Here is a 21,080-nt window from a genome sequence, read left to right as displayed (position 1 = left end):
CATAATTACTCCAGTGGAGCTGCCCAGTGGGAGAAACACTGACGACACTACAGTTTATGATATGATGCAAACATTTTGAATAAAACATCCACTTTAAACATCCACCTGGTAAGCGGGTAGAATGCTTTACAATTACAGTACATACAATAGCATCAAGTTTGCTCTTAAAGTACTAGTACTAAATTAGTAGATGTGTTGGGAGTCATTTAAAACAACATTCATTTTGTGCTTTATGTGCTTTATCAGTGCTATCCCTTAAAAAGGCTTGTGTAAAATCACTGTGTATACGGGTTAGCAGATGGCACCTTTAATTACGTAAAACACCTCGAAAAGCTAACAATGCCTTTACTATTTATGAAGAGATACACACAACCCAAAGGCAATGGTCCCTCAAATTATAATATACCTTGAAGTCACCCAGGACTTAACCCCAATAATCAGTGAATGGATGGATTTAAGAGCATAAGCCTTTGGTCTGGTAAGAGCAAAATTCTGTTGTTCCTCACCAACAGATACACAGTTCATGCATATTTCACCTTAATCCTAACGCTAAAATGAATTTAAACCGGGAAAGGCAACAATTTCTGGGGGAAAATTGTAGTTTCCTCACTTCATTTAACTTCTATTGTCGGGACAGTGCCTTGGAAATGGTTGATTTCAGGAGCATCGTTATCAACCAAAATAAATGTTGGCTATATGCGAATCAAACCATGTGGCTGGACCCACTTAACTCAACACTATACCATGTGTTTAGTTCACAATGCTTTTAATTAAGCTTCACAAGTAATCAAAGCCCCTTATGGACATGGAACTTATATATTTTATTTTGTTTTACCATTAAAAACTGCTGGCTCAATCTATCTGTTAAGGTGACCCCCCCCCTCTATTATTCAAACATGAGTGCCACCTACCCATCCAGACATGACAGGACATTTACCCGTCACCTGGTGCACGAGATGGAGCAGCGCCACTGCAGAAGAACGGAGGTAAGTGAAAGAGTTATGGCCACGAGGAAGAACAGCATACTCTTCTCTCTCACAGGCTGCGTCACTGACGGATTCTCGAAACTCCTTTTGCGGCTGAAGCCATGAATGATGATGAATGACCATCCTGAGCGCGAGAGACGCTGGCCACCTTCAGCATTACTACAAAGCACATTTTGCTGCTCGATTTAAAAAGTCTGACAGATGACAAGCACAGAATCACAAGATATTCAATTGGGACTAGGTCTGAAGTCAGAACCTCTAAACCATCAACCTGCTGCTCACCACCACTGCCTGGTTTCTTTTGGAGTTACAAATACTGTTACATGTCACATGTCCAGTGGGTGACAAACAATCTTGCTGCAAAGTCAAGTCAAGCCAGCTATTTATTTGCCCCACAGCGGACCTCCTACAGCAGCTTCCTATTGTTGTGCTAGAGTCCATAGAGGAAACGTTTGGATATTTACTGAGGCAGACAGGTTAAGTACTTCTCGTAGCCAGTAGCTAAAGTGGGACTGACTAAGCGGATTGGAAGGCAAACCACTGGAAACTGACTAATTTTCCCCATAAAGTGCTGCTTTTGGAACAAGAAAGGCTGTGGTCTGAGGTGCATGAAAGAAGTCAATTTACTGTTTTGTAGTTAAGTTAGTTGGAGTTCAGACCGAACTGAAACTGCTGATCTTATCAGTGAGATTTGACCTATTCCTCTTTGCATTTCAAAAGTAGTGATCAACAGGAATCATGTGTGACATATAATTTCACTCCTCAGTTTTTAAATCAACATCTATCATACCTTTGGTCAAGTCAGACTCATACATCTATTAGTACTCTTCATAGCCCTAATCCACAGATAATGAATGACCTATGAGGGGAAAAATACTTGAGAGAGGGGTAAAAATTGGTTGAGGGGGGGGGTTTATGTAGGCGGAAGGAGGCGTCCAAATTCAGGGGGGGAAAGATTTATCATAGACCAGAACGAAGACTGGAACGAAGGAGGATGAGGGAAAGTCCCAAAAGGTGGAGATGAAGAAAAAGGAGCAGGCAGGAAGGAGTGAGTCAAGGCCTGGCCTTGTTATTGTTGGAAAAGGAGAAGGGGAGAGATTGGAAACAAAGTGTTTGTTTCAGACTGTGTGAGAGAGTGTGTGGGTTCATACTTGTGAATATCTGTGGGCATCTCTCTCTGGCTGCCTACTTACCTTATATAGTACCAGATGTCAGTAGATAGTATAAGTACTATAGATTGAAAACTAAATATTAGCAATCTGACACAAAACTCTTGAAGACGGAGAGGATGATCGAGTGAATCATCACTTTTAAGAGAGTTTTCCATTTTGGGAAATACATATTCCCTTGCAGAGAGTTAGATGAGAAATTGACACCACTCTTGCCTTAGTTCAGTAATTTCATGTTGTTCAGACACTGTATGGATAAAGCTCCATTTTAACCCCAAACTGGTCGCCCCTGACTGGGCTGAAGTTCCAGCTGATAAGCTTTTGATTTGATCAGATTGAGGGCGTTTGCAGCGGCCGATTAACTGCATAGACGATCAGTGATTCGGCTTCCTCACATGGCTGCTTTCAAAAGATCCCTTTTAAACTGTCGTAAGCTTGTTTTAATATATGGTTGTATTTTACACTTTGTGGCTACCTGTGACCCCGAGCCTGTGTTGTGGTCTAAATAAAACTCAACTCCACTGTTAAAAACAAATGGACCCACAATATTATCCGTGTTGCTCCAGGCACCTGCGGGTCCATATTCCTCTTTTCCCCCCTTTGTTAATGTTTTTTTTGAAGGACTGGCCTTGGCAGTAAAGGACTTTTACGTGTTGCAGACTCAAAGGAGAATTGCACAAGGTAATCTTGTCGCTCCTTTTGTCAAAATATTTGAAACATGCGGCCATCTTGTTTGCATAAAACTTTATTGGAGTTCTGAACAAACCCAATTATAGGTCGATTACTTCTTCTCAGTGTGAACAACCAGGTTTTGGCCAGTTGTTTAGGCTTAACGGAGCGAGCACGTTGGCCCTGCAGAAAGGATGATTAAAATGTGTGTTGGGCGTCAATGCAACCTGCAAGATTAATACAAATATACAGAGTCTGCCTGCTTTTACACAAGTATATTCAGGGTAAAGAAACATAACTATTGCTGGGAAGTCTGTGGCCTACCACCTGTTGCAATGATTATCAAAGTGTGGACCGTCAAGACAGAGTCTGTGGGAAATCACAGCTTTTCAGCACAAAGATGCTGCTTCATGAATCAACAAAAGGTGTTTATATCCTCCAAGTGCCGCATTTGTTTGTTCCATTTCCAACCCAGTTTTCCTTTTATTAGCTGATTTCAGCTGTTCTGGTTTTAAAAAAGAAAACACATTGAGCAATGCGGAGGGAGAGGGCCAGTAACCAACCAACCAACCAACCAACCAACCAACCAACCAACCAACCAACCACCTCTTTCAGGCAGGAAGCTATATGGTGTATGGACAATATGGTCTTCATTTCTGCAAATGGAAAAAAAAAAAAAATACACATTGTATTTTGTCAGTATGATCAACTAACTAAGGCTTAACTTTATCTTCATTTGCACCTAGCAACAGCAGGACACATATTCAAGGTAACATTTGACCTAAATGGTAATTACTATATCACTCTACTGTACCACTCACAATAAAAACATGTTCCAGTTGCTAGCTCGTAATTGCTGAACTGTCTTAGATAAAGACCAATGATGTTGTAAGCCTTAAAAATCCACATCTTCGAAGAGGATTTGAAAACATATCAGTGGCAGAGACAAATGGGATATGATGTTGAATTTGGCCCCCTATCACACACTTTACTGTGATGTTGTCTAAGCATATTTATAACAAACATTCTGACAAATGGCGTGTGTGTGTGTGTGTGTGTGTGTGTGTGTGTGTGTGTGTGTGTGAGAGAGAGAGTGAGTGAGAGACAGAAAGGAGAGCGATCGAGCCAGAGAACGACACGAAGTAATCAAATGAGCTGAGGTAAGGTCCGGCCTGTATTTCTTCCTAAACTGCTAAAAATACCTGTTCGCATGAGAGTGGGCGGTCCCGTGGAGGCGGGTGGTCTGTGCTGCTGACATGGCGGCCGTGCCAGAGCTGCTTTCTCACCGGTGTTGTCTTTCAACAGCTGGCACAGAGCATCTCAGTGGACCACCGGCCTCATACCGCTGAATCACTGTAGCGCTGTCAGAAGCGTCACCTTTCGGCACTGACCTGAGGTTTGTGTGGAGCATCTTCTTGAAGGTTCGTCAAAGTATTTGTGTAGAGTGACAAAGACGTTAACCGGTGAACACAACAACTAATGCCCATAATGTGTGTGTGTACTTTATGTTGTGTGTGCTTTTAGAAATGGATGAAAGTAACAAACTCAGTCTTTAATCAGAAAAAAAAAAAAGGCGACATAGTATTCGATCACTGCTATTTCCATGGAATAATTTGAATCTGCGGATATTGGGTCTATGTTAACAAATTAAAAGGAAAAATGCGACAAAAGATACTAAATCTGAGGACTGCAGAGTACTGACACAAATGAACAAAGCCAAAGACCTCTGAGGAAATGCATCCTCACTCATGTTGTGCTTGATAAACCTTCTTATCTCCTCGTAAACAAAATCAGATCACTACTACACAGAAACAAGGAAAAATTCTTATTTTTTATTTTTCTATTACAGAAACCTAAGGCCCCTATGTGTTGATTTAAAAATTTGCTTTCTACAGAGAGGTTGTAGTTTGAGTTTTAGATCTTTGGAGTGAGGATTTTTTTTTTCCTTCTCGGTTTTGTTTTAATTTTAATATTTGTTTAGAAGAATTTTAAGTTAGTTTGTGTTAAAAATTAAAGTCAAGCATTTGAGCACAATTTAAGGGTTGGGGATTATAGACAATGGACATTTCATACGTATTATAGGATGGTTGTGTATGTGTCACTGTGCTGCTGAGTAAATTTGTATGTAGGGTCGTGATAAGGACACGTGGCCCAGTCCTTTACCCTGATCGTCTCTCTTCATTGTTTTGGCACAATTTTGTCTTTTAAAGCTCCTCCATAATTGAAGAAGTTACACTTCTCCGAAATTTTTCAAGCAGCAGCAGAAAAACTACAAAAGGGGAAACATTTAAAAATGAGAAAAAAAAAAAAAAAAAACACACAAAAGAAGGAAGAGATAGAAAAACGAAAGGTCTGAAGAGAGTGAGTAATAAGTCACTAACGCGAGAGAAAGGGTGGTTTTATTTTTGAAACCACCAAAACATAATCTCAACAAGATCAAAATGGGCATTAAAATGCCTTAAAGTCATTAGAGGTCTTTCGGGTCTTTGTAAAGGAGACCACTAATCAACCCGGGGATGTAAACAGCACCACTGAACTACTGTTCATCACGCAACTATGGCATCCGAACAAGTGTCGCTGATGTGTTGACATTGTTTTGCTGAAACCACCAACTGAACCATGCCAGCGTGACACAGTTAGCCTGAGCCCTCATCAAGGGGATTGTTTTTCGCTGAGAAAGCAGAAACTTTCCCACCCTCATCATACTGTGAGCGGTTCTTATGTCAGTTTTACGGTAAACCAGATTGGCTACCGGACGATCCGCGGCACAGAAACTGTTGTACTGTCGGCCACCGAGCGGGAGGACTCATTTTATCTCACACTGCTACAAATCATCGTCATCCCTGAAGCAAACGCCTCCCAAAGTCACAGTGTGCAAAATGATCAACATGTCACTGGAGCGCCATTAATTTCTTCTGGTGAGCAACCATGGAAACACTTGTTGACCTTTGAATCTTAAATCATGATACGCAAATAAATATAGAGATCCTTACCGCATTAACCTCATCATTGCGCAGCGCTCTCGTCAGTGGCACCAGTGGTGGTGTAACTTATGCACAAATGCATCTACACTGTGTGTGTATGCGTGGGTTATAGAAGTATAGAGTCAGTAGTTTTAAAGTGTGGAAATAAAAACCAAAGGCCAAACAAAAAAAGAAAGGGAGTTCCCAGTGCAAGCAAGGGGAAAATCCAAGCTGATTACTGAGGCTTATTGTAGAAAAAGCATTGGGCATTTAGTTAGCCAACCTCCTCCGATCAATGAACTTCTAAAGAATGTACACACCAACAGGTAGTGTACACACTACCCGAACCATCACAACAAAATGCCTGACCCCAACTAATTCTAACCTGAACCCTACAACCAAGTCAAAACCCTCAAACATTTTCCCAAAATGTCCTCATTCCCAACGTCGAAAGCTCAAACGGGTCCTCAAAAAGACAGACAGACAGACAGACAGACAGACAGACAGACAGACAGACAGACAGACAGACAGACAGACAGACAGACACACACACACACACACACACACACACACTAATCAAAATCCGATGCCAGAAGTTTTCAGGTGGCTCGCTGACACACTCCTTTCATTATCCTTTGCTGAACCTTGACCTACATTTTTTTGTGTGTGCGCGGCGTGCATGCTAATGCGCGTAAGTGTGTGCGCTCACATACTGTACGTTATAGTTTCTGTCCGTCGGGAGCCATGGAATGACTGAACTCGGCAGGAAGGGGTTAGCATGAAGAAAAGGTGATGAGAGGGGGAAAGTCGATGAAGGTTTACCAAAGAAGGGAAGCAAGATGGGCAGTGAAAGAAAGAATGAGATGAACAGCGGTGAAGGGCAACGGTCACATCTGGCCAGAGTTAGTGTCTAAGAGTGGAATGGATGGACCAATGGGGGCTCTCTCTCTCTCTCTCTCTCTCTCACATACAGTTTTATCAAAGTCCTTGCTTAAATGTTCTCTCTCTCCTCAGAAATATTCTGATTCATACACACTCTGCTCAATCATACTGACACGCACTATAAATCCTAAAAAAAAAAACAAAAACATATATTAACATATATTCATCATTCAGTCCAAACTCCATTACAATAAATAAAGCATCCTGTCGCCGTAATACGTTAAGCATTTTGGTCCGATATGCTTAAAGAGATCCCCTGAGGGTTTCTTCAGTTCAGCAGGAGTTCAGGGAGATCGGGAGAAAGTCTAGATAAATTCCAGGGCACGTTCAATTTCAGTGAAATATCCAAATCCAAGACGTTGTGGTTTTGTGGCTGCACCATTCCAGAAAATAAAATATTTGAGATTCTTCAGCAAAATTTTACACTTTTATTCAACCCTCATTTCAACATGACACTTCTTTGGAATCTTCAGATGCGCCGCTAAAATTCAAAGCAAAATCGTGTGTATTTGAAATTTTTTTTTTGAGTTTGTAGTGTGTCACCAGTTGGGTCAATGAGGTTCCTGAGATTAAAGATACACTCCTTGGGTTTCATTTAAGCGCCCCCAAATCCCCAAATTTCCTCCCCGATACTGTTACTGTTTGGAAACTCAATACAGTTCACAGATCAGTCTCGAAACATCAACAGTGAGCTGAGCCAAAGTGTGGGGATTTGGAGGTGCTGTTAGGCATAATTAAAACCATGAAAAATCTTAACTTAATAACTTAATAAAATAAAGCTACATATGATACTTTTTAAGAGTAGTGATCTAACTTTTTTTTATAAATAGTTGCATATTAGTAAAAAAAAAGAAAACGGCACTTCACAAGCAGTTTTTCTTATTCTTTTTGAAACAAAGTGGGAAACAAAAAGTACATAACACTGCATGCATAACCAAATTCTGGATTTTTCCAAATGAAGAAAAATAGATAGCACTGGTAACAAATAATGATGACTTGGGGAGAAAAACAAAATCTGTTTTCATGACAACCATGCTTCAACCAAAACACAGTTTTCCAAAATGCAAAAGTTCATGCCTTCTCATACTTTCACAAAACAGGAAATTCATTGCAATCCATTCAATAGTTGTTGAGACATTTCACATAAAAAACACAAATATCAAAGTCACGGTGGCACTGCAGGAAAACTTCAAGGAATCACCCGCAGTTATAGCAGGATTCATCCTCTGGGGAACATGAATTTCTATAACAAATTTCATGGCAGTCCAAGAACTCTGTCTGGCCCAAGGTCGGGGACTGTCAAAACGCCACTGCCATCCCATGCTGGCTAAAAATAGTTAAAAATCGAAGAGACAAACATTTTCTGATCAATTATTATTGGCTATATGGGATACTGTGTAGAGAATGAGCTTACAACATGAGAATGCAAGTTTTCATTTTCTTGTAACTTTAAAAAAAAAAAAAAAAAAAAGACTGATTCAATATCCAGACATACACTGAACTGAACAATCCCCAGTGCAAACACAAAGGTCCCTAACAGCTCTGAAAATGTCCGGCTCATTTAGCCTCAATGCAATAGGAGAGAGAGGGGTTCTTTTTATGAGTTCCTCTTTTAGACTCATACAATCCCACACGCTGATGGACTATCAACCTGCCTCCCTGTTTGCTTTCATCTGTGACTGTCAAGCCCTACGGAGCTTTGCACACCACAGGCAGGACACCTGCAAATCCTCTGAAGGGAATCACAACGCGTCATTAGCAACACAGACACCTGAGACGGACGCTGTCAGAGAACCGTCCTGAATCCCACCTGCGTGTGTCCTGGCGTCAAATGAATCCTGGATTATGTGGGCTGAACAAACAGAACAATGGTCTGGTAAACTCGGGGTGGACGTGTCGTAAACCTTTCAGTACGCCCCGGCTCTTGTTAAAAGCTGTGAGAACTGTTGTGTCCTGGTGTTTATTGCTGACTGGAAAGAGGAAGGTCAGATGTTCATCTCGCAAAACAGGAGGACGAGGTAAATCTTTTTAGTTTGGTCGCTATAGCATCAAGCACCACTGTGCTATCTCTGTCCACCATTTCTGCGGACGTCATGCTTCAGTAGAAAATCCAGATTTCACAATTTTACCAAACTGGTCTCATTAAAAACAGATGTTTTTTGTTTTCTTTTAAAATTTCGGTAAAAAGGAAAACAGCTTGGACCAGACTTGTTCAAAATCAATCTGGCCAAATCCTGTGAGTGCTGGTTTACTCTAGTCCATCCCTTGGTGCTGTCACAGCAGAGTTATGGGTACTTGTGTTTGAAGCCTTCCATTTTTCAAAAGTTGAGAGGTTAAAAGAAGATGCAGTGGGTCTTGTAAGCACAATGACACACGAGGCAGCGGGAGATTTGGAGCTGCAAAATACACCACAGTAAGTGATAACTCTGGTAGAAAAAAAAAAAAAAAAAAAACTAATGGAAAAAATAATAACACTATATGCCAAATCTCCTGTTGCTTTCCAAAAGTGGAAAGGCAGTGCATGTCCAAAGATCCGTGTTATGACTTCAGGGAGACAACCGAATCTCACATTCACATCTCTTGATTGCAGCAACAAACCTTTATCCAAGTTGATTCAAGGCAGAACTTGGCAGCAGTTCCCGAAGTCTTTGCTGGGACTGAACCGAGTGTAAATGTTGCTCAGGCCTCAGGAAAGCTTTTCACCAGGGTCAGAGTTTGAACGTGCAGATGTAGTTCGGGAAGTTGATTGGGGGGGAAATTTTGTTTTAATTATTTCTTTCTGTCTCTCTTTTAACTTCCAGCTGTCCTTTTTTGGATTGTGGTGAGTAATTAACATGTTGCCTCCATTTAGAGACCCTAAATCATCCACTGCTGGGAGTTGGTGGAATGTGCACTGTATAAACAAATTACGAAGCGTGAGTGTGTGTGTGTGTGTGTGTGTTTCTCTTTCCTATGTGCAATCATGATAATCGAGACTTCTATCATATAAAGGCCCCATACAGCGATACGTTAATACATGCTGATGACTTTCCTTCTGCTCTCTTGTGTCGTAACAGCTGTGGTTACAACACGAGAGAAAAATAAACCCCCCGTGTCCAGTATGCAGCACATTTTTCTCCCCTCTCTCTCTTTCTCATACTCTTTTTTTCCTTTCGCTCCGTATTTCTTACATCTCTGCATCAACATCTGTTATTTACTTTTCTTTATGCAACATGTCAGATACACACTTATATTGACATAAACAGGTACAAGCCCTGTGGGTTTGCCAATTTCAGTGCATAGAGACGTGCATGTGGGTTTGCTATAAAAATTCATTTCATAGCAGAAGGTCAGTAATAGGGCTGTCTCCTTTTTTTTTCTCCTTCAAATTAAGATCCTACAAATTCGGTCACGTAATTCTTTAGAATTAATTTGAATGCAAACGACGGAACCCAGGCCTAAACAACATTTTAGAAGTGATTTTCTGTTCATCCGCGGTGCCTCTGCTGCCTCTCTCCCCTGACAAGCTACACTAACATTACTATAGAGACAATTTTTTTTCACAGCATTGGCTGGTCTTCAGCCGCGATTTTTCCCCTCTATGGCGTAGAATCCAAAACGCTTCCACACATTACCCCTCAGATTGTTTCGTGTTACGAACCTGCATGTAGCTTGGCCCGCTGGTTTATTTCATTTTGCGTTGGCAAAAAAGAACAACTACGGACAACGGGGCATGCATTGGAATAATTCAACATGTGGAAATTACGCTCATTTCTATACGGTTAACATGAATCTACAGCTAGCAGCAAGTTTAAGAGACAGTTGGGCCCACGATTCCCCGCAACGTGTTGTTTTTATGTTTTTGTCTTTGTATTTAGATTAAACAAACCACACACACACACACACCATGTTAATTAGTGAGCTTTAGAGGCTCTGGCAGGCGAGTTTTCTTAACTTTAGACAGAGCCAGGCTAGCCACTGTTGCACTTCGTTGTGCCAGGCTAAGCTAAGTTAACCGGCTGCTAGCTGAAGCGTCATATTTCCCTTTCGGAATGAGTGGTGGCGATCTTCTCATCTAACTCTTAGCAAGAAAGCGAACTAGTGAATTTCACAAAATGTTAAAAGAAAAATATATATATAGATATATTTCCTTTAAAAATGTTTATGGAAATAGGTCCCTAATAAAAAACAAATGCGAAATTAGTTTTACAAGTAACTATATTTCGAACACATTATGTAAAATACCATAATCATTTATCATTTTTTCTGTGCACACACATATATGCATGCCTGCAGCATGAGCTCATTCTGATGTTGTGACGTTCTCTGCTCTGGTTCTTCTGGTTGTAATCGGTACCATCGCTCCCTCCACACACTACAACATATGGCCGCTCTCTCTGCCTGGCCTTCTCATTCACCCTCACTCATCTCACCAAGTTACTCAATCAGTTATTAATGCACACCCACTCTCTCTCTCTGCCTGCTTCTCTTTTCTTACCCCCAACTCCACCTTCTTGTGTTTCACTTAACAAGCCCCAAAAGCAGAGCGGCAGAGGCGGTGGAGAAATGTCGAAATGTTCGGCCAGGTTTTCAGAACTTATTCCCTGGTCACCTCCCTCCTCCCACCCTCTTTCCTCCCCCACAGAACCCTTCTCTCCTGCCAACACAGAATCACAGCTATGAGCAGTGTTTCCAGCAGATCCTGTGCGATTTAAACACACGTGTACAAACACATTCAGCTAATTAGGTTCTCAGTGATACGGGCATGCATGTAAAGGGTCATTTGTGGTCATTACATGTGTTGACAATACACACAAAAGCAGACACAGGGTCATGTAAAGCACACACACGACAGACGCAAGCCTCCTCTTCCTCCCACCAACTGAAATAGCGCCGCTCTAAGTTCACCTTTTCCAGCCAAGACCGGCTGCACGTCTGGAACCTCACAGCCCACCAGGACTGACCAAAGCCTGGGGGGAGAGAGCACAGACTGTGGGCGTCCAGTGGAGAACCAGAGAGAGGCAGACAGAAACATTTTTACACGAGTGGTTCTCTCCCATATGATATCGTACGCAAAGAGGTGGTGGGTTTTCATCAAAACTAAACACTACAGCAACTGGTTTAAATTGATAAGAAATTCAGCCAGAAGAGAGGAAAGTTATAGATTAAAATCAACCGTTATAATGTTTGTTGAACTGAAAATCCTCAGACACCTGGGCCTCAGTGTCTCATGACTGAGACCTGGTGCTCTTGCTGAAGAGGACAGTTTAGGATGGCAGCCATGGCCAAAATAGACATTAATATCTCTTCCACAAAAAAAACAAAAAAAAACATTGAGTATTGCTGAAGACTGGCAGTGCTTTATGGCAAAATACAAGGAGGAAGCACTGTTGTTCAAACGTAGCCGAGTTCCAGACCTCTCAGTGGCTGCCCACACCAGTTTCCACAGACTGGGGAAACTGGGCCGACCAATCGGAGCTTTGTGAGCAGGATTAAGAACGGGTGTGTCTCCCGCCTACACACATGGCTAGCTATCTAGCTGAAAAATGGCGACAGACAAATGGCGACGAGCACGGATGATTGTTTTGAGTCAACATAGAGAAATAGCGAAGTCTTAGATTGAACAGCATTTGGTCAGTGATCGTTGTAAATACACCAGCGTTCGTGTCCAATGAAAATGACGTTTACAGGACTCGTATGTCGCTAGCTACTGTTGGGAAGGGGGGCACCTCATTCCCAAGCAAGTCTGTCTGTACCCTGGAATGAACGTTTACAATCCTCCAAATTCTGGCTAACATAAGGGGTTTGTTTAAAACCTCTATGGTTGGTTTGTTTTTGGTTTTTTTACCCCCATCTAACTTTTTATTCTTGATATTACTGCGTGACAAAATCTCAGCAAGTAAATGCGGGGAGTAAAATGTTATTACTAATTAGGCATGACAGCTGAAACTATGAGAGAAAAACTCAAAGTTGTGAGTGAGTTTTCATTTTTATTGGATGGCAGATGGGATGGATGAGAAGCAAAAGGGAAAAACGCTTCCAAAATCTTTATCTACTTCAGTGATACATTTTGTCAAATAAATTAAGGAAGAAGAGGAAAAAGTAAAAAGTTGTCTCTGCGACAGGAAGCGATGTTTTTTGAAACATAAACATGGTTTAAATTTGTAGAAAAACTTGAGACGAGAGTAGCGTTAGATAAAAGCTCCTACTTGCCCTAATCATGGTCACATCAATGTGGTAATCATAACAAGATAATGAAATATTTTTTTTAAATGCTACTTTTAGCTTGACATTTGTTTGTAAGCCACCAAAAGGAACTTGACTGAAAGAAAAAAGGAGTAAAAAAAAAAAAAAAAAAAAAAAAAAAAATTAAGTATGATGCTGCAGTAAACAATACAATTTTATGAATGTCTTGGGGAGAAAACAAGTGGAACAGTTACAGTCCTGCCATGTAGAAACATTAAACTCCATAGCTGGAGCCAAAAAAAAAAAAAAAAAGAAGTGCACTGTAGCCTTTTTATCCATTTGGAAAAGGCTAAGAGACAAACTGGCAGCCTGTTTCCACATCACCAGTACCACAATCATTACTCTCTGGGTGTTTAGTGCTTTCGCTTGACTTTCCACAACAGTAAAGTAGCCAAAAAGGAGGAAAGAGTGAAAGCGTAGGGAGTAAGAGAGTACGAAGTGTTGCTCTCTTTCCGTCCTCTGCTGTAACTGTTCTTTGTCACTCCGCAAAGCACCATGACACGAACCTCTATCGTAAAAAATAATGCATCAGTTTTAGGAGAGAGAAAAGCTGGATGCTGAACAAGAGAGGAAAAAAAAAAAAAAAAGGTAAGGATTAGGAGGAAATGGGGAGAAATAAGGAAAAACTAGTGACTGTGCAGAATGCAGCTGAAAATGGATTATTAAAGATGGAGATCAGGTACGGTAATTAATAAAGTAAAGCAGCACTTATGTTACATATACGATTTATATTTTTATATTGACAATGGATCGGCTTGGTGTGTAAAAAGACAAGTTTACTTCGCTGGTTCTTTCACCGCATCCACTTCATAGGGGATAATATGTCAGTGTTGTGTTTACAGCTTGCGCCCTGCCTGTAATGCAGGTTTAGCTGCCAAACTTACAAAGCAGCAAACCTGAGGTGAAAGAAAACTTCTGTTATCATCAGGTTGCCCAAAGGCAAGGCACTTAACCCTCAGTTGGTCCGTCGGAGCAGCTCCCTGGTACACAGTAGTAGAACAGCTCCCAAGGTGTGAAACATAAGTTGGATGTCTGTGAAAGACAGCGTCTGTGGGTTCAGTCAGTTTTTAAGTGGAGCAGCTGCAGTCTCGCACGTCTCACCTCGCTGACACGATTCCCCGCGGACCCCCGGTCCGGTTGTGTTTACACCATGGTGTCAACAACTGTGTACATTTCACCCAAACAAAAGCTGCGCCGAGCTAAGATGAAGGCAGACGTCTGCTGTAAAACTGACAGGAGAGGAGAGGGAGAGCAGGACCCTCTTAACCTCGACATCGTACTGCTTCTATAGACGCGCGCGCGCACACACACTTTGATCAAGTCTACAGTGGGAACCCCGCAAGCCTGAAACACTCACACCCTCCATTTATGCCAAGTGACATTTAGAGTGGTCCTAAGGACGAAACGCATGCACACACGCCCCAACACAATCATGCACACAGTGAATGGTAAACAATAAAACCACAAGTGCTTGGAGCGTTTGCATTTCCTGCGGCATAGTTACTAAAGAGGCCATTGTGAATTGGTAGTCACACCACAGTCTAAACATTTTGGTCATGGAAGGCAGAGGAGAATTTTTAGAATTTAACGACACCCTATAGTGTGGCAGATGTCTGATTTTTTTTTTTTAATTTATTTTTACAGCAAAAAGGAGGTAAGTAAGTGGGTAAATGCACAAGTTTAAAAAAAAAAAAAGTATATAAAAGTATACTGTTATATGAGCCAAAGTGTATGTTCTTAAAGTTAAAAAAAAAATAAAAAAATGTGTGTTTGAATCCAGTCTCTGAACCCTTTCATCTGTCATGCCAGCTGTGCGACATATGAATCTATTGTACCTACATAACTCGTCATTTTCATGGGATGACATGGATGTTTTATGTAGACAATACATTGTACCAGTTGTTGTCTGAAATACTGGGAAAAAAAAACAAAAACAAAAAAACAAAACGCTTTTCTGTAGTAGCACAAAATGTGGAAAAAGTCCCTTTCTCCCCTTCTCACAGCAACACATTATGGAATATTAGTGTTGCGGTTAATTCTTCTTAGTTTCTTGAAATGTTTGTTAAGTAGGCTGAGATTTGACTCCCGCAGGGTTTTAAGTCCCCGCTCCGCTCAAAAACGTGTTTTACTTATTGTTGCTTCACTTGGATGTTTGACGTTGACTGCGCAGATTAATAAATGTGCAGAATTTGACTCGAGAAGGCTGTTTTCGCATTACCCCCGCAGGAGGGGCAAAGTTTCTCTGCGGTCACGTTAAACCAACATTTTGCAGCGATTTTACCTTAAAACAACAGCTTCAAAATCATTTTGACGACACACTGACTTGTAACCAGGGAGAAGGGCCCCTCTTTCATTCCCACTCCGCGCCCCGAACGCCTGTTCTTGCGTTATGTAACTCGGGTTGAGCGGGTACTATCTCCTGTGAGGAAGTGCGTAACGCTTTACAGCAGCACGGGTCTTAAGCTAGCTTTAAGAAGAAGCTAGCTTGGTATTTTCAGTATGGACATCATGGCAGAGGCGAAGCGACTAGCTCCTAGCATGTTCATTGTATTCGTGACGATAGGCTCTCTTTAACCGTTAGTTTCTAGGACTACCCTGCTTCCAGTTCCCTTAGCTGCTTGGACTCGGAGCCCAACAGGATTTAATGCGCCAGCGTCCTGTAATTACCGCTTGTGGCTACAGAGGCCGCTGCTGGGCAAACCTTACGTAGTCTCTCCTCAAATCTGGGTTTGAGACGTGTATGTGCGAACAAGATTTTCTGACATCACAACTAGCTTGGGAGGAAATATTTTTGTGAAGAGATCAATCTTTTGCAGTGAAACAATTTGCATATTCGTAGATTCTGGGTCTTTCAGTGAGGGAGAAGGAGCAGCCGTTATATTCAGAATCTTAAAAAAAAATAATAAAAGAAATTTTTTTTTAAAATCTAAATCAAGTAATTGTACTTTTTTGTGGAAAACTATCACGTTTTAACGTGCAGAGGGGATTTTTAAAGTTGTATCAAGTAGGCTAAAATTTGACTCACCTATACTTACTACGATGGCAGCAACATATAATAGGAAAATTGATATGGTTGTTGAAGAACACCTATGAAATAAACATTATTCTGCAAGTCCACAAAGTTTTCAACTGCTTAAAAAAAAGGGAAGACAGTGCTTTTAGGGGCAGTCGCACTGCGCTACATCTATTTCTCAAATAAGGCTCTCCGAATGAAAAAGTGGCATTATTGTAGTATACATGACATCGGTTCTTTAAAAAAAATAAATGAATAAAAATACGGACCATCCAACAGCAGCATACAGTGTCACACGTGACCATTATTGTAGATAACCAGGAACAACACTGATTGTAACATTTTAATGATGTGGGTTTTGATACCAGATAAGCTGTAGGAAAAACAAATAGAACCTGATGCATCAATGATTTACACACACACACACAGAGATCGATTGATAAGTTAAAATAAAGCTGTAGTCATTATCCTTGGGTAATTTAGCTCACCATTACTCTTGAACAAAGTTACTTTATTGCTTTTGAAATAAATACTTCTAGGCGGCTGTGAGGTCTTGTCCAAAGCTGTACCCCGTTAGGTTTGTTGATGAGGCATGAAAGTTACTCTTGTATGTGTGAATTTCAGAGGGTGTGTGTGTTTAAGCGAGAATGTTGTTTCAAAGTTCATGCACACATCCATTAATGATAAAACTGAAAATCGCTGGAAGTGGCTTGTGTGTGTTGGTGAGCTTCGCCCCCCCCCCCGCCAGTAACTATAACGTGATGTACGACTATTCGGGACACAGCGAGTCAGAGGTAAAAAGGTCATTCCGAGGGTTACAAGGTTGTTCAAGGCCACGCTGCGCTGTACATCTAGCATGATTCCCACGCCAAGGGGACGCTGTGTTTATTCATAATGACCCAAAATGCAATTCTGGTTGAGAAAAATAAGTCAAACCGAAAACATGAGCACAACCTCTTCCGGTTTGGCGGTACAGACGGCGATCCCTCCACTTGTACTCCATTTTAGCCAATATCTGCTATTCGGAAGTGTCCTTGAGCAACTATATTCTGTCTCACTCTGCAGAAAATTGTCCGTAAGGAATTCCGACCTTTAATCTTCCCAGTTGAAAACAGAAAAATATTCTTTTTTACAAGTCTATAAAATGTAAATATATAGGTACATTTGAGAAGCAGATGAATGGGGAATGAAGAATGAGGCCATTTTAAAAGCTTGAAGGCTGAGACGTCGAGGACATCTCAAGAACACAGTCACTACACGTGAGCTATAAATTAAACACTTTACTAAACTGGTGTCTCCCTCAGCAACTTAAACATTTATACAAGCCTGAAGCCCAAATGACAGAGTTCAGATACCAAAATGAGAAAGTAAGAGAACTGTTTTTTTTCCACTGGGAATTCTGACACCTTTGTCTTAAATAATCTATTCAGAAGAACACAGAGTGACTATTTCCATTCCAAGTAATTATAGACCCTCGTGTCGTTGCGTTTGGCATGTTCCTGTAATTAAAGACAAAGCAGGGACAAATTGGGGAAGATTCCCATCCATTCTGAACATGAGGCCGCAAAGCGTCGGTTAGACTGGCGCGTTGCTTCATTCCGAGTGCAGTAATTATCGCAACAGGGAAGCCCAAAGCAGAGCGATGGCGATACTAAAATAGATAGAAACAGCTTTCTTGCCTTTAAAAACATGAGAATGAGTCTTTTTTTGGCCTTTATTTAACCAGAGTGGTTTTTTTTTTGGATCGCTATGATGTTATTTTTGAGAACTCCCGGGGTTCCTATTAAAATCCAATATCCAAAATCGAGCTCAATACTTGCTCAAGAGCACTTCCGCAGTATCTGTTTACGTTAATCATCAAGTTTCCTTGTTCAAAGTTCTCTGGAGAGCACAGAGTTCCTCCCGAAATCCCTGGGTCAAATTGCACTCTTCAGACTTCTGACTCTTTGACTAATTGACAGAGTAATAGACCTAGAAGTGACGCATAGATACGAGTTGAACAGCTGACAGGACGAAAATAAAGATGGTATATAGCACCTGACTAAATGACTTGGATAGCAGCTAGGGTCGGGAATCTTAGGGAATCACACCATACGATTTGAGTTTTATTCTTGATGTCGCAGCTTGATTCGGAATCGATTCAAAACCGATTCCTAATTCAACAGGTGGAAAAGGAGGACTAGTATCAGTCTATTATTCCAGTGCACTGTTCGCCAAACATGCACTCGTGTTCTTAGTCCAATGAATTGCAATATGAAACGTAACTGGCAGTTCAGCTAATTGATTTTAATAAAAAAAGGTCAGAGTTTGAACCAATAAAGCAGATAAAAGCGTTACAGTCTTCGGCCTGTGTAAGTGTAGTGACATGACAGTGTAATTTACGGACTTACAAACACACACTTACACAAACAGTGTTCTGGGGTAAAGGGGGAAAAGTTTTGCAAAACACTGCATTGTGTGTTACTCGGCCGGTCTCGTATGTTAGTGTTGGAGTTTGGTGCTCCACTTTGATCATTTTAGTCTCTGGATGATCGTGCCAGTATAAACAAAAAAAAAAAAAAGGTACAACACTCTCACCTTGCAAAGCTAATTAAGTTATTAACTCAAAAATGCACTCAAAGGCTCAACTTCATTGAAAAATGAATGAAAGTGAGTTCTGCCTTATTTGTTGTGTTAACATAACAATTTACAACATACAAAAATCTGTGAATCTATTCAGAATCTCAGTTCTAACAATAATAATAATAAACAGACTCGGCTCGTTCAGCTAATGTCTTTCTGCCTCAGTGAAAAAGCTGTGAGAGCACAGAAAATTAATGAAACCCAGAGGCTTGTTATCCAAAATATCTGAGTCTCAGAGCTCGCCAATCCAGAAGAAATGGAAATGGATTTTCTTTTCCTATCCTGCCAAAGTTCCACAGAGCTAAAATCTCCCTCGGTTCCTCTTTGTTTCAGTTCACCGCCGTCATTTAATGCAATACATTTCAAATACAGTAGGTCCAAAAAGAAAACCTTAAAGCAGACAATTTCACATCTTACCCATCCATCAAAGATTATATCAGACATTTAAAGAAACACAGGCTCCTATTTCTCAGGCAAGTGACTACTCTGACTTCTCTCTCTCTGCATGTCTTTCATTGCTTTTGGCTATGATGTTACGTTTTAACAATATTACTTTATAGCAATATTTTATTTTCTATCTCAAAATTCTAGAGTGTGTCCTTCCAGCTTTAGTTTGATTTTTTTTCTACTGGCCTCTGCTCAGCTGCTATCCTTTTGTCTATTTTCTTTTTCCCTTTTCCCAAATTCCTCAACAAAAGCAGTTTTGCCTCTTGCCAGACTATCATTGTAAATAATGTCTCCATAATTTAATATGCCGGTCAAAAAAAGGTTAGCTAAATTTCTAAAACAAACAACAACAAAAAAAATCAAATAGATAATAGTCCAGTGAGATTGGAACCACACCTGCGGCATGGGAACAATCAGAAGGGGTTGGGTTGCGTTCCTGACCCAACACAAAAGTTCTGGCTTGTTGCAGAGATGATAAATCAAACAGACCCCACCCACCCAGTCGGCTACAACCCTGCTGCCGAAGACGTCCAGGCTGCTCCGTTGTGGAAATCTGTGATTGCAGCGTCCGCTAGAATGAAGATATTTTTAATGTTGCCAGAGCAATAGACAATATTGTCTTGCATTCTTGCTGAGGCACACTGACAGCTTATAGAGTTTCACAGCACATAAATAGCAGTTAAAAAGGCATTACATTGTGGCCATGGGGCCTGAGAGAGTATACATTACCTGGGAATAAGCACACAGTTGAAATAGCAGCAGAGATCAGCGTTTTAAAATATTACACTGGAAGTCTACACAAAGTTCTCCTTCAAAAAAAAAAGGGTATTGCCTCAAAATGAATAAGCAATACTTAAGCAGTTGACAAAACAATCTCACCTTAGTGGGAACTGGTTGATATTTTGAGAGTTAGATGAGATGATATGAGGCTGAAGCCAAAAGCCAAATGGCCGATTGCTAAGCTAAGCTAACTGTAACTGAAGAATAAACATTGAGCTAAAAAACAGGATAATGGACCCCAACATGTGCAGTTATGAAAAATAACTGCACTCCACAGATGCTATATTTTATGGATTACTTATCACATAGGGCTTCAGACACTACACTACTACTATAGGAACGTAGACACTACATTTCAGTCTGAATATGAACATTAAGATCTTGGGTTGAGGGCCTATCAATAGTCCAAAGCTACATCTAACACAACACAACACAACACAACACAACACACACCTCCTCAATACCACAATCCCTCCTTCTAAACAGCAGTCAGATTTACCATAACTGGCTGCAGTTAGTAATAATACGTCATGCTGTGCCTGTTGCTGACCGCACGGCTAACGCCGTGTGATTTATAGCAGGGGTTGTTTGCCATGAGGCCGACAAAAACCAGCAGAAGAGACTGGCCCGGGGAGCGAGTGGGTGGGAGAGACAGCAGGAGACATTTTTCCTTAACTGAATGATTAGTGCGTGCAGTGCAGTCTGGTCAGTTTCTCCCAGGGACTGAGAGTCTGACGATATTAAGGTCATGACACGTGCAGAGGTGCGTGCAGAAACATGCATGCACATATGTACGTATTTAAATAAACATGAACCTGATAAATTCCCATGCAGCTGCACGCATCTGTATGGCTACATAAACTTCAGGACCCCTTCTGTACTACAAGTACACCAGCACTGGTTGCATCCTCAAAGAATATACAGTATACATATAATTAGTTACTATGAATGCACTGTGCGTGTGTATTGCATGAATCAATATTACGAGTCATTTTACTAAAATTGCAGTTAGTGACAAAATCCAAGGGAAAATCCAAATCATTGAGATCACTTTGCGTTTCCTCTTATGCACCATATTTTGTAAAAAAAAAAAAATATTTGAAAGAAAAAACAAAAAAACCCACAAAATGTCCTTCGGAGTTTCCCATTTTCATATGCTTATAAATCATTATGAGGACATGCTGCTGTGTTTTTTCCCCCCCTCAAGTCTCGTGGTCCAGTTAGCCATTAATTTCCATTTATTTCTGCAGGGTATGAAAACCAA

The sequence above is a fragment of the Xiphias gladius genome, chromosome 15, assembly GCF_016859285.1.
Source record: "Xiphias gladius isolate SHS-SW01 ecotype Sanya breed wild chromosome 15, ASM1685928v1, whole genome shotgun sequence".
Classification (NCBI taxonomy): Eukaryota; Metazoa; Chordata; class Actinopteri; order Istiophoriformes; family Xiphiidae; genus Xiphias; species Xiphias gladius.
The sequence above is the reverse complement of the archived record's forward strand: the minus strand, read 5'-3'. Positions refer to the sequence as shown.